Raw genomic sequence first — 11,543 nt, 5'->3', positions numbered from 1 at the left:
CCTTTAATGTCTCCAATGGTCCAACCTATGGCTTCTTTATGTTTTCTAAGGACATTTAACAACTTATCTTCTTGTTCTTTATCTAAAGCGGATGCTATGATAACAGGTAAAGTTTCAGATTCTCCTAGAAAAACATATTTTAAATTTTCTGGTAAAGGTTTAAGGTCTAACTTTGGAGACTCAGAAATTGATTGAACATGATCTAAGGGTGAAAAAGGTTCAACTTTGGTTTCATTTAAGGGTATAGACTCTACCAAAGAATTCACATCATCATTAGAGTCATCAACATGCAAGTTCATACCAAAGTATTTTTCACAAAAATCAAGTAAGTCATTTCCATCATCTTCACATATGCTATCTATCATGTTAACTTCATGCATTTCCTCACACTCAACAGATTTAGCAACATTAAAAACATTCAATTCAACAGTCATATTTCCAAAAGATAATTTCAAAACACCATTACGACAATTTATGATTGCGTTAAATGTAGCTAAGAATGGTCTACCTAAAATGATAGGAATTTGAGCATGCATATTTTCCACAGGTTGAGTATCAAGAACAATGAAGTCAACAGGAAAATAAAATTTATCAACTTTTATCAAAACATCCTCTATAATGCCTCTAGGAATTTTTACAGAACGATCGGCTAATTGAAGAGTTATAGAGGTAGGTTTTAGCTCACCAAGACCAAGTTGCTTATAAACAGAATAAGGCAATAAATTTACACTAGCACCCAAATCAAGTAAAGCTTTGTTAATAAAATGATCACCAATAATGCATGAAATTGTGGGACACCCAGGATCTTTATATTTAACAAGACTCTTATATTGAATAATGGAACTAGCTTGTTCAGTTAAAAACGCCTTTTTAGGAACATTAGTGTTTCTTTTAACAGTACAAAGATCCTTTAAAAATTTGGAGTAGGCAGGAATTTGTTTAATGGCATCTAAGAAAGGGATATTGATACTAACTTGTTTAAAAACTTCTAAGATGTCATTATATTGGCCGCCTTTTTTAATTGGAAGTAATCTTTGTGGGAATGGGGCTTTTGAAATGAAAGGATGGATTGGAATTTCTTTGTTTGATGAGTCATTGAGATTAGAACTAGAAGGCTGACTCTTTTCTTTTTCTTTTTCGTTTTCAACCTCGGGTATGTAATCGGGTTTGACAATTTTCTTTCCAGACCTAAGAGTTGAAATTGATTTGACTTCTCCATTATGACTAGACTTTCCTATCTCATATTGACCTTTCGGATTAGGGATAGGTTGACTAGGGAATGTTCCTTTCTCTCTATCAGCTAAAGCAGTGGCGAGTTGTCCTACTTGTGTCTCGAGTTTGGTAATAGATTGAGATTGATTTTGTAGGATTTGTTGGGTGGATTGCATAAATTGTTGTAAAGTATCTTCTAAGGAAGGTTTTCTTTGTTGCGGATATGGTTGATTTTGTGGGGCATGAGCTTGGTTTTGTGTGTTGTATTGGTGCCCTTGATTCATTTGGGGTTAGTTTTGTCTCCATGAAAAGTTCGGATGGTTTCTCCAATTTGGATTGTAGGTGGACGAAAATGGGCTATCATTTGGTTTCCCATAAGAATGAAGAGCATTGGCCTCCTCAGAAAAGGCTTCTTGGTAGGAAGGGCATGATTGGGCATTATGGCAAGGACTAGAACATATAGAACAAACATCTTTTCTAGGTTGAATTGGAGAGTTTATAGTTTGGCTTATGGCTAAAGCTTCTACTTTTCTCGCTAATTTGTCTAAGGATGTTCTTAAGTCTAATTCTTCTTTTACTTCATACCTTCCTCCTCTTTTTGGTGAATTAGTTGACCTAGACCTAGGATCAAAATAATTCCATTGCTGTGAATTGACAGATAAATCTTCAAGGGCGTCCCACACCTCTTGTCCTTGAAATTTTAAAAAATTTCCAGTATGCATAGATTGAATCATTTGACAATTAGAGGGAGTCAAACCATCATAAAAATATTTTACAAGTCTCCATTTTTCAAAACCATGATGAGGACATTTTAATAATAAATCTTTAAATCTTTCCCAACATTCATAAAACTCTTCATTATCTTTTTGAAAAAACTCAGAGATTTCTCTCCTTAGACTATCAGTTTTAGACATAGGAAAAAATTTCAGTAAGAATTTATTATAAAGTTGATCCCAGGTAGTTATAGACCCCATGGGAAGGGAATTTAACCAGGCTTTTGATTTGTCTTTTAATGAAAAAGGGAACAATCTTAGTTTGACCGACTCATCAGAAAAATTTTGAAATTTAAATGTTGAGCAAATTTCTAAGAAATCTTTGACATGCATGTAAGGATCCTCTCTATCTAACCCATAAAAAGATGGCAATAATTGAATGATTGCGGGTTTAAGCTCAAAATGAGTAGCAGAAGTAGTAGGTAAAACAATGCATGAAGGAGCGTTAGATGAAATAGGTGCAAAATATTCAAGCAAAGTTTTTTCAGGCACAACATTTTCATCAACAATATTAGCAATAGGTTCCATGATGCTCAAATTTTTACTAACACTTTCAATTTCAAATAAAGATAAACGTCTTTTTACTAATCGTTTTTTAGAATTACGTTCCCAATGATGCATACAATTTTTACAAACAAGGCAACAAGGATAATCTCAAACAAGCAATTTTCTGATGTGGAAGATCAGTTAAAACCGCAACCACAGAGCATACTTATAATTTTTAGAGATTTCACAACAATATAATTCTTATGGTTTATTTGTCCCCAGGCCTATTTGATTCCACTTACTCGCGCACTACTAACAACTCCCCGAGGTTAATTAGTAGAGGCGGATGAGAATTTTGTTCAAATTTCCTTTAAGCGAAAATTGCTTATGGTGGAAGGACAAGATTTAGGTTTTTTTTTTTTTTTTTTTTCAAGTATTTTTCACAAAATTACACTAAAATATTATAGAAGACAAAGAAAAATAAGGCAAAAATTAAAAAAGACTAAAATTTAGGCAAGAGTAGGGAGGCATAGCATGCCATCAACCATAACAAATTTAAGGTAAAAATTAGGAGGCACAAGTGCCATCAACTAAAACATAAGATAGAGGACTAGGAGGCAAAATTGCCATCAACTAGCTAGGAGGCAAAATTGCCATCAACTAGTAATTTGCGGAAATTAAATAAAATAAAAATTACAACAATATAAATAAAGAAAATTACAACAAATGTTAGGAGGCACAAGTGCCGTCAACTAACAAAGATATAAAAGAAATGAAATTACAACAAAATTATAACAAAATTAGGAGGCACAAGTGCCATCGACTATAAAAATTAAAATGATAGATAGGAGGCACAAGTGCCGTCAACTAAAAAAAAAAACAATAAATATAGAAATATAAGTATTTTTTTTTATGGGTGGTAGAACCGTCCCAAATTTTCTTTTTATCTTTTTTTTTTAGCTTTTATAGATATATATATATATATTTTTAGATTTTTTTTTTTTAAGTGCAAAAAATTAAAATAACTAGTAGAAGAATTTACTAACCTTGAGATAATTTTCGTTTCTTTTCTCTTGCAACTCCCCGGCAACGGCGCCAAAAACTTGATGGACCCAAAACGGGTATGTTTAAAAATTTATATATCGCAAGCGCACGAATCGTCCATAAAGAATAGTGATCGTGTAAGCAAGGATGTCGAACCCAAGGGAGTTGTCTAAAATCGAAAAATGAAACTATTTTAAATCAAAAGTAATAAATTCTAACCTAGTTCCAAAGATTGATAAGTTTTAATATTATGAACATAAAATAAAAGATTGAAAAATAAAGCTATTTAAGATAATGAAAATAAACCAATAATGAGTTGAAAATAAGTGTTAAAAGAAAAGATTATTAAGATACTAGAATCCACAAAATGTAAGTTTAATAATATTTATTAGTATATTGATTCCCAAGTGTTAGTGATAGTTAAAATAATTTAAACTATCCTTTTTCAATAAGATTTATAATTTCAAACACAAATTTCTTATAAAAAGATAGGATTTTTCTTCACTTTTCAAAATTATAATTTCAAAACATTTAGTGTAAATCAATCTAATGAAATAACAAATAAATCAATGAACATTATTTATAAGGAAAAACATAATATTTTTGTTCTAAGCATGGATGTGTACAATTTAATGACACATCTTACACAAAGAATATTATGTTTATGCACTAATGAAGAACAAAGTGTAAATATGTTCTAACAATCTAAAATACAAGATATTTAAGATGAAAGAAGTATATGAAGAAGAAAAATCCATAGACTTTGTTGCATTACAAGGGAAATCAACATACAACATAAATATTACCTAGTTACAAGTTGCTTCATCATGATCTTAATAATCTTATGAAAAGATTAGAAGCACATAGCTAGAGTAGAAATTACAAAATAAAAGACATACATACTTGCAAAATGCTCTTGAAAAACCCAAATGGTAGATAGAATGGTAGAGAGAAAATGAGAGAAAAATATGGTAACCAAAACATTAAGCACACCAAAATGGTCTTCAAAACCCTTATTTATAGCCAAAATGAGATTATTAAAATAGTCAATTTAAATTAAGTAAATTGATTAAATTAATAATAATATTGTAAATAGGGGTAAATTGTAGGAGTGATGATGATTTTGGGGTAAAAAGTGTGTAGAAAATGAGTAAAAATGTGGCATTTTAGACAAGGGGACAATAAGCAAATTTGTGGGCTCAAGAGGTGTTTGTACGGCAATGACAGGCGGCTGGGAGGTTTGGGGCCTGCTGGGCGAGTTGGGGACCTGGGCCAGTTGGGCTGCTGAAGGAGAAAGGCCCACGTTGGGCTTGCTGAAGGAGAAAGGCCCATGTTGGGCTTGCTGGGAATTGCTGAATGGTGAAGAGCTTGAGTGCTGGGAGGTGGAGAATTGTTGCTGCTGGGTCACGTGAAGGCTGAAGGAGACTTTGGTGACTTGGAAGCATGCAACCTTGGTGGAGAAAAGCTTCAGCTATGAGGTTTGAGAGTCCCACGGCTGGCAGGAGGATGCAAGGCTGAATGTGGGCCTGGGCTCTAGCATGGGCCTGGAAAGAAAACATTTTTCTTGTTACTTTCTACAAAAATATCACTTTTAATTCCTTTTCTCTTCAAAACTAACATTTTTTTCTCTCTTTTCAAGAGCATTAAAATGCAACAATTTATCTACAAAATAAGTAAATATTAAGTTAGAATCAAATATTTTCAATTGTAAAATAACTCAAATTAAGTCCATGAAAATACTAATTGAAATTTAATCTACTTTAGAAACTAAGATCAATAAAATAACATTTTTTAAACTTATAATCTAACAACACAAATTTTAAATAATTAAATTACAACATATTATGATAAAATATCTATAAAAACATATAAAAAATCAAGAAAACTACAACAAGACTAATAAATTAAAAATTACATAAAAACTTAATAAGTTAATTAAAAACTCAAGAACTAAGCAACAATTAGCATATAAAATATGGTAAAATAACTCTATTTTGCAGAGTTATCATTTGTCGTTATAATTCTGATTTGTTCGAGAATTTGGATAAATGTTGGTTTTAGTAGCCGAAAATTGGCCAATATGTGGAAATATGGTACAGGCGATATATCGCCTGCCTTGGGCGATATATCGACATAAGAAGGAATTCCAAATTTTGGCTTTGCAGAAACGACATCAGAAACTTGCGTTTTTATCGAGAACATTCGCCATGCGATATATCGCAGCATCATAGGCGATATATCGGCACGAGGACATTTTTGGAAATTTTCATGGAAATTCGTAGGTTTTTGGAGATTTTTGTAAAAAGAATAAAAGGAAGATCGAAAAGGACAGAAGGGTGGAAGCATTCTGACGGCAAAGGGAAAGAAACAGAGAAGAATCCGCGTTTATTTTGTTTGTGTTTATTTATGCTTTTGAATTTTAGATTGTGTGATGAAGTTTAATATTATGAACTAAATTCGTATTTAGAGTATTTTAATGTAGTCACTGGATATTCTATTATTCTTTAATGCAATTTCTATGAATTTTTGAATTTATGGTTATCTATTGTTCTTATGTTTAATGCTTGTAATTGATTGGCCATCTGTTGCATGATTATTGGTTTTAATTCAATATCTGAAAAGTGAGAATTGGAATAGCTTTAGACAATAGACATAGATTTCAATTTAGAACGAAAGTATCAAATTGGTTTGTGTAGCAATTAGGTTTTTGTTCTTAATGCGGTTTATGTGCAGAATTTATCACAGACATGTAGAGAATTCACAGGTAAACTGAATATTTTATATCTTGAGAAAGAATAGAATTGTCATTAGTAAACTTGCTATAACCATAGATCAAAGAAACATATTAGTTGTACTATTGATTGAATAGAATTGAAGGTTGATGAAATTAGAATACTCTAATCTTTCGCTTATATTAAACTTCGTTAATTAAATTGTGCTTTCTTAGTTTATTGTTCATTGTTAATTGTCATTAAAATTTCATTAGTCAAATAGAAATAAAAGTTTGCTATTGGTAATTATTAGATCAATTCCCTGACGGAACGATAATATATTTCCACTACTATTACTTGTTTATTCGATTGCGTATACTTGCGCAGTAGTAAAAATCCGCAACAGGTTACTTCCTTCGTTCTTTTTCCTCTTGGAGGGATTCTCCGTGGCAGGTTTTGGAGCTGTTGGGTCCGCCGAGGTTGAGGCAGAGTTAATGTTTATGGTTGTAGTTTCGGACTGGGAAGTCGCTTTGAGCGTCGACCTCACTTCCTCTACATTGACAAACCTCTGCGCTCGTCTGTTAAACTCGGTTATTGACCTTACCGGTTTCCCTTGCATGTCGTCCCAAAGAGCACTTCTCGGTAATACACCAGCTCGGATAGCCATTAGGTGCCCACTGTCATCCACGTCCCGAGCTCGGGAGACTTCCAGATTAAATCTTGTTAGGTAACATTTTAGTGTTTCGCCTGGCTGTTGTCGGACGTTAGTTAAGGTGGATGCCTCTGGTCTGACCCCCATCATTGCTCTGAACTGCTTCTTAAAGTCTTTGGACAACTGCTCCCAAGAAGTTATTGAGTGTCTCTTATATTTCTCGAACCAACTTTTAGCAGGTCCTGCCAATGATGTTGGAAACAACATGCACCTGAGCTCGTAACCCACGTTGCTGGCTCTCATGATAGTATTGAACGTGCTCAGGTGACTACTCGGGTCGGTTTTTCCTTCAAACGTTTGGACGTGAGGAATCTGAAACCCCTGAGGAAATTGAGTGTTGGAAATATGAGGAGCAAACGGCTCGAGCTCCTCATCAGAGTCCTCATATCGACCATTTCCTCGTTCATTCTTTAAAAGCCTAAAGGCTTTTTCGAGCTGATCGATTCTTTCTTGGACTGGGTCAGTAGAAGGTGCTGTCTTGAATTGATTGTCATCGATCGTGATTCCAGGCTCGCGTCTCCGCAAGGGATCTCTACGCCTATTCAAGCGATCCCTCAGGTCCGGATTTGTTTGATCTCCATTCCCCCGACTCTGATTCAGATGATTTCGCAGGTCGGGACGATTCTTGCGACTTCCAGTATTCTTATGACCTCGGTCGTGTTTACTGACGGACCTGGTCTCTCCGGACTCATCACTGGTGAAACTCATTGCTCGGTTATTCCGCGATGGATTCTTTCCACGTCGCCTCGTCTCCGCAGTGCGAGACCGAGACGTCTGACTCCTCTCAGATGGAGCGCCTCTCCGCTCCTGGAAAGTCTCCCTGTTTCCTTGTCTTTCCCCCGCACGCCCTTGATCCTGATCTCGAACAGGTTGAGCGTTTCTGTGTGGGGGCGAAGGATATCTTATGGGTGACGGAGGGAACCGTATAGGCGATGGTGGCTGCCACCCTTGTCGCGGCCTAGAGGGTCCAGAATTTGCCCGAGATGGGTCAGTCGCATTCGGTGCGCTCCCAGGTACCTGAGTCCGAGCCTCCGCAGGGGTTCGGTTATTCTCAGCTCCTGCAGGCACTTCCACAGGCGGGTTAGGCGGGACCCGAGCTCGAGTATTCCCCTGGGGCCTAGGAGGAGCGGATGGCTTTGCTGGTGCCGGAGGTTGAGTCGGCCTCCTTGAGGCAGCATCCTTTCGTGGACGCCCGCGGGGTCTCCGGGGAGGAACATGCACGTCCCTTGGAGGAGGGACTTGGTTTTCGCGCGGAGGCGGGGGCTGAGCCACCTGCGCCTCTGCGGCTATCCTTGTCAACTCCTCATTCCGTTTGTTGGCCTCTGCCAACAGCTGCTTCAATTGCCGGTTTTCAAGTTCTACAATAGGAACGTACCGCTCCGGATTGTAGTACATGTCCTCATCCCTTGGTGGAGGAGGTGGTCCCCGGGAATCAGAAGACCCACTTCTCTCCTCAACGTCCGGGTTCTCCATTGGTTGTTTTCTAGGACGTCTTGGGTAATTTTCCTCAGGTGTGTTCTGATTGTTAGTGGCCATGACTTCTTCAGGGATGAATGCTTAAGGCTCTCAATGAAAGCACCAAACTGTTGACGCCGTTTTTCGTCAATCAGTCAAAGGAGAGCACGTAAACAATAGCTGATTATGGCCAATTAAGATATCACGATACAAACACACGATTTTTACGTGGTTCAGCAGTTAAATCTGCCTAGTCCACGAGTCTCTGTTATTAAACTCAAGATTATCTCTGAAAATTCTTCAAGGATGAATTCTTCAGAGTTTTCTCTCAAGCTTCAGAATTTCGGTCCTTTACAATGGTGCACGACCTCTCTATTTATAGAGAAGGCTGCGGAGTACTATCCCACATATTTTGGGTAGTTACTCTTTTTGTGAATAAAATTAATGGCTTTAAATGCCTATAATCAGATATAAAAGGAAACGTCCCCTGAAGACCAGGGGACGTATAACTGACCAAATAATATCCCACGATTCTAGGGGATTTACAGTAGTAAATGAGGATTACATCTCGTATTTACAACACTTATAGATATTCAAGGTGGTTATCATAAATCTCCAAGGCCTTAGCTTCCCAGGTTTCTCGTCAGCTCCTGAGCTAGAGACATCTCCCGAGGTCACATGGCTTGCGAGATCATATGTGCGTCGAGCTCGGGACTCCTGATCCGAGGTCATCCCTGAAGATGGATGCGTCCTCGGAGCTACCTTTCGAGATCATGAACACTCCGTGGTCACCATACTCGAGGTCGTCTATGTCTTGCAGGCTTGATACTTAATCCTGGAACATACTTCCAACTATACGAGTTCATTTGCTGCGAATCCAACTTTCGAGGTCATATTTAACATAGCTCGAAATCTGGATATAACATATTTTATTTTATATTGTGATAGAATTAAATTATTTATATGAGATATATTAATTGAATATAAACACATCTTGATGGGGTTTTTATTGATTTTCAATATTTGAATATTGGTATATATATATAAATATATAATATTCTTAATTAAACAAATGACATATTTCTTTTTTATTTTATAACTTTCATATTATATATACAACATAAATTTATTTATTAATATTAAAAAATATATTTATATATATAAATTATTATAGTTTATACGATACAATATATAGTTAATTGAAATTAATATTAATAAGTATATGTTACAATATGCAATTAAAGATAATCATAATATCATTATTCTTTGAATATTTTTAAAAATGTTAGCTACAAAATAAATTTCTTACTTTCTAGTTTTAAAAATTTTTATCACAAAAATGATTTTGTTTAGTTATAAAGTAGTCTATAATATTTTTTGTTGACAAAAAGACATTACTTTTCTATTGATTTTTCTATAAATTGTTCACAAAAATGTAAAAGTTATTTTACTAAAATGTAACATATGTTTACTTGTTATAATGTAGTAACATTAGTTATTGGTTTAATAATTGTGTGTTACAATATAGTTGTTAATAGTCACCATTTTAAATTTTGAATATTTTTATATTAGATTTGTAAATCTTTGTTACTATCATTTTGATGTTAAAATTATAAATTATTTTTGTAAGTGTTAGTTACAAAAATATACTTTTTAGTTATAAAACTAGTTTTGTTAAATTTTGTTAATAAGTGATTTTTGTAACATATATTTACAAAAATATAACATCTAATTACAATTGTAACAAATGTTTACAAGTTTGTAAACGTTGTTCACAAAAACACTACATATAGATAGTTTTTGTTTACAGTTTTGCCACTCCGTATTTACACCTTTGCCCCTTCGTATTTTTGTACAAAAGCTCCGTATTTTTGTAATATACCGTATTTTTCATATATTTTTTAAGTTTTAGTGTATTTTTTGTAGATTTCCCTTATTTATACGCCTCAGTAAACAGGCTAACATATTCTAACAATATCCCACACCTTTAGGTGAGTGGTTCTAACAATCTAACTGCCTAACTAACTTCTAGCAACTCAGTGTACATCTAGAAGATTCTCTAACTGATTCTCAACAGAGATACACCCACTGTTGGAAGGAGAGGCCAAGAGACTGCCAACAATTGCAAGGAACACGACCCTCTCAATTAGAGTTCGGTCGAAGCACGGGCAAACACTAGCAACTCTCTAGCCGAGAGAAATGGCATAAAAGCTCTAGGTTTTCTAAAAAAAGGAGTTACATGATGATTTGTCTTACCTTTGTATATGATTAATTTGATCTAATATTATACACAAATATATTTATACCTTTTTGGACCCTGTATTTTTTCCCATTACCTGTTTAGACCCTGTGTTTTGATAAATTACTTTTTGGACCTTGTGTTTTGTAAAATAGAACCCTAAACTCAATTTTGATGAAGAAAAAATTGAATATAACAACACAGTTTTTAAGCATAATGATTTTATTTTTGTTCTGAATTGTTAGTTTGGTAAATTATTTGTGATTTTAGTTGAGAAAACATTAACCAACATCAGATTTAGGTTCTATTTTAACCATTTTACAAAACATAGGGTCCAAAAAATAATTTGTCAAAACACAGGGTCCAAACAGGTAATGGAAAAAAACACAGGGTCCAAAAATGTATAAACTCATATATATATCCATAATTAATATCTAATAAAAAGTTTATATCTCAAATTGTCATCTCCGATCTATTTCACAATTTTAAATATTTTTATTTTGATATTATATTAATAATAAAACTAAAAACAAGTGGATGACCACACGAATTACATAATAATAGATATAAACAACGTACAATGTATGTTTGATTAGTTTTATTTATAGAATTTATATGTTAATTATTTTTATTAAATTTGTATCATTTTCATATAAATTTCAAATAAATAAATAATATTATATATAAAAAAATGAGATAAATATATTAAATGAAAAATTAAACCAAAAAATTATTTATGCTTATTTTAAATATATATATATATAATATGATAACATTTTTAAACATAAATGATAATTTTTTTAATAAAAATTAAGATTATATATTACATATTATTATAATGATATTTTATAATATTTAAATTTATATTAATATAAGTATTAAATGTCTAATCTTGTATTAAATATTATTAT

At 33.8% G+C, this 11,543-nt stretch overlaps 1 non-coding gene across 1 annotated transcript; it reads left to right on the top strand.

The window, feature by feature from the left end:
• The first annotated feature begins 2,004 nt into the window (after positions 1–2,004).
• LOC133798818 (small nucleolar RNA R71) lies at positions 2,005–2,111 on the top strand. Its single transcript, XR_009876036.1, has one exon. It is a non-coding gene; the product is annotated as a small nucleolar RNA R71 (small nucleolar RNA).
• The last annotated feature ends 9,432 nt before the right edge of the window (positions 2,112–11,543 follow it).

Source organism: Humulus lupulus, chromosome 8 (assembly GCF_963169125.1).
Source record: "Humulus lupulus chromosome 8, drHumLupu1.1, whole genome shotgun sequence".
NCBI lineage: Eukaryota > Viridiplantae > Streptophyta > Magnoliopsida > Rosales > Cannabaceae > Humulus > Humulus lupulus.
The sequence above is the reverse complement of the archived record's forward strand: the minus strand, read 5'-3'. Positions and strand labels throughout refer to the sequence as shown.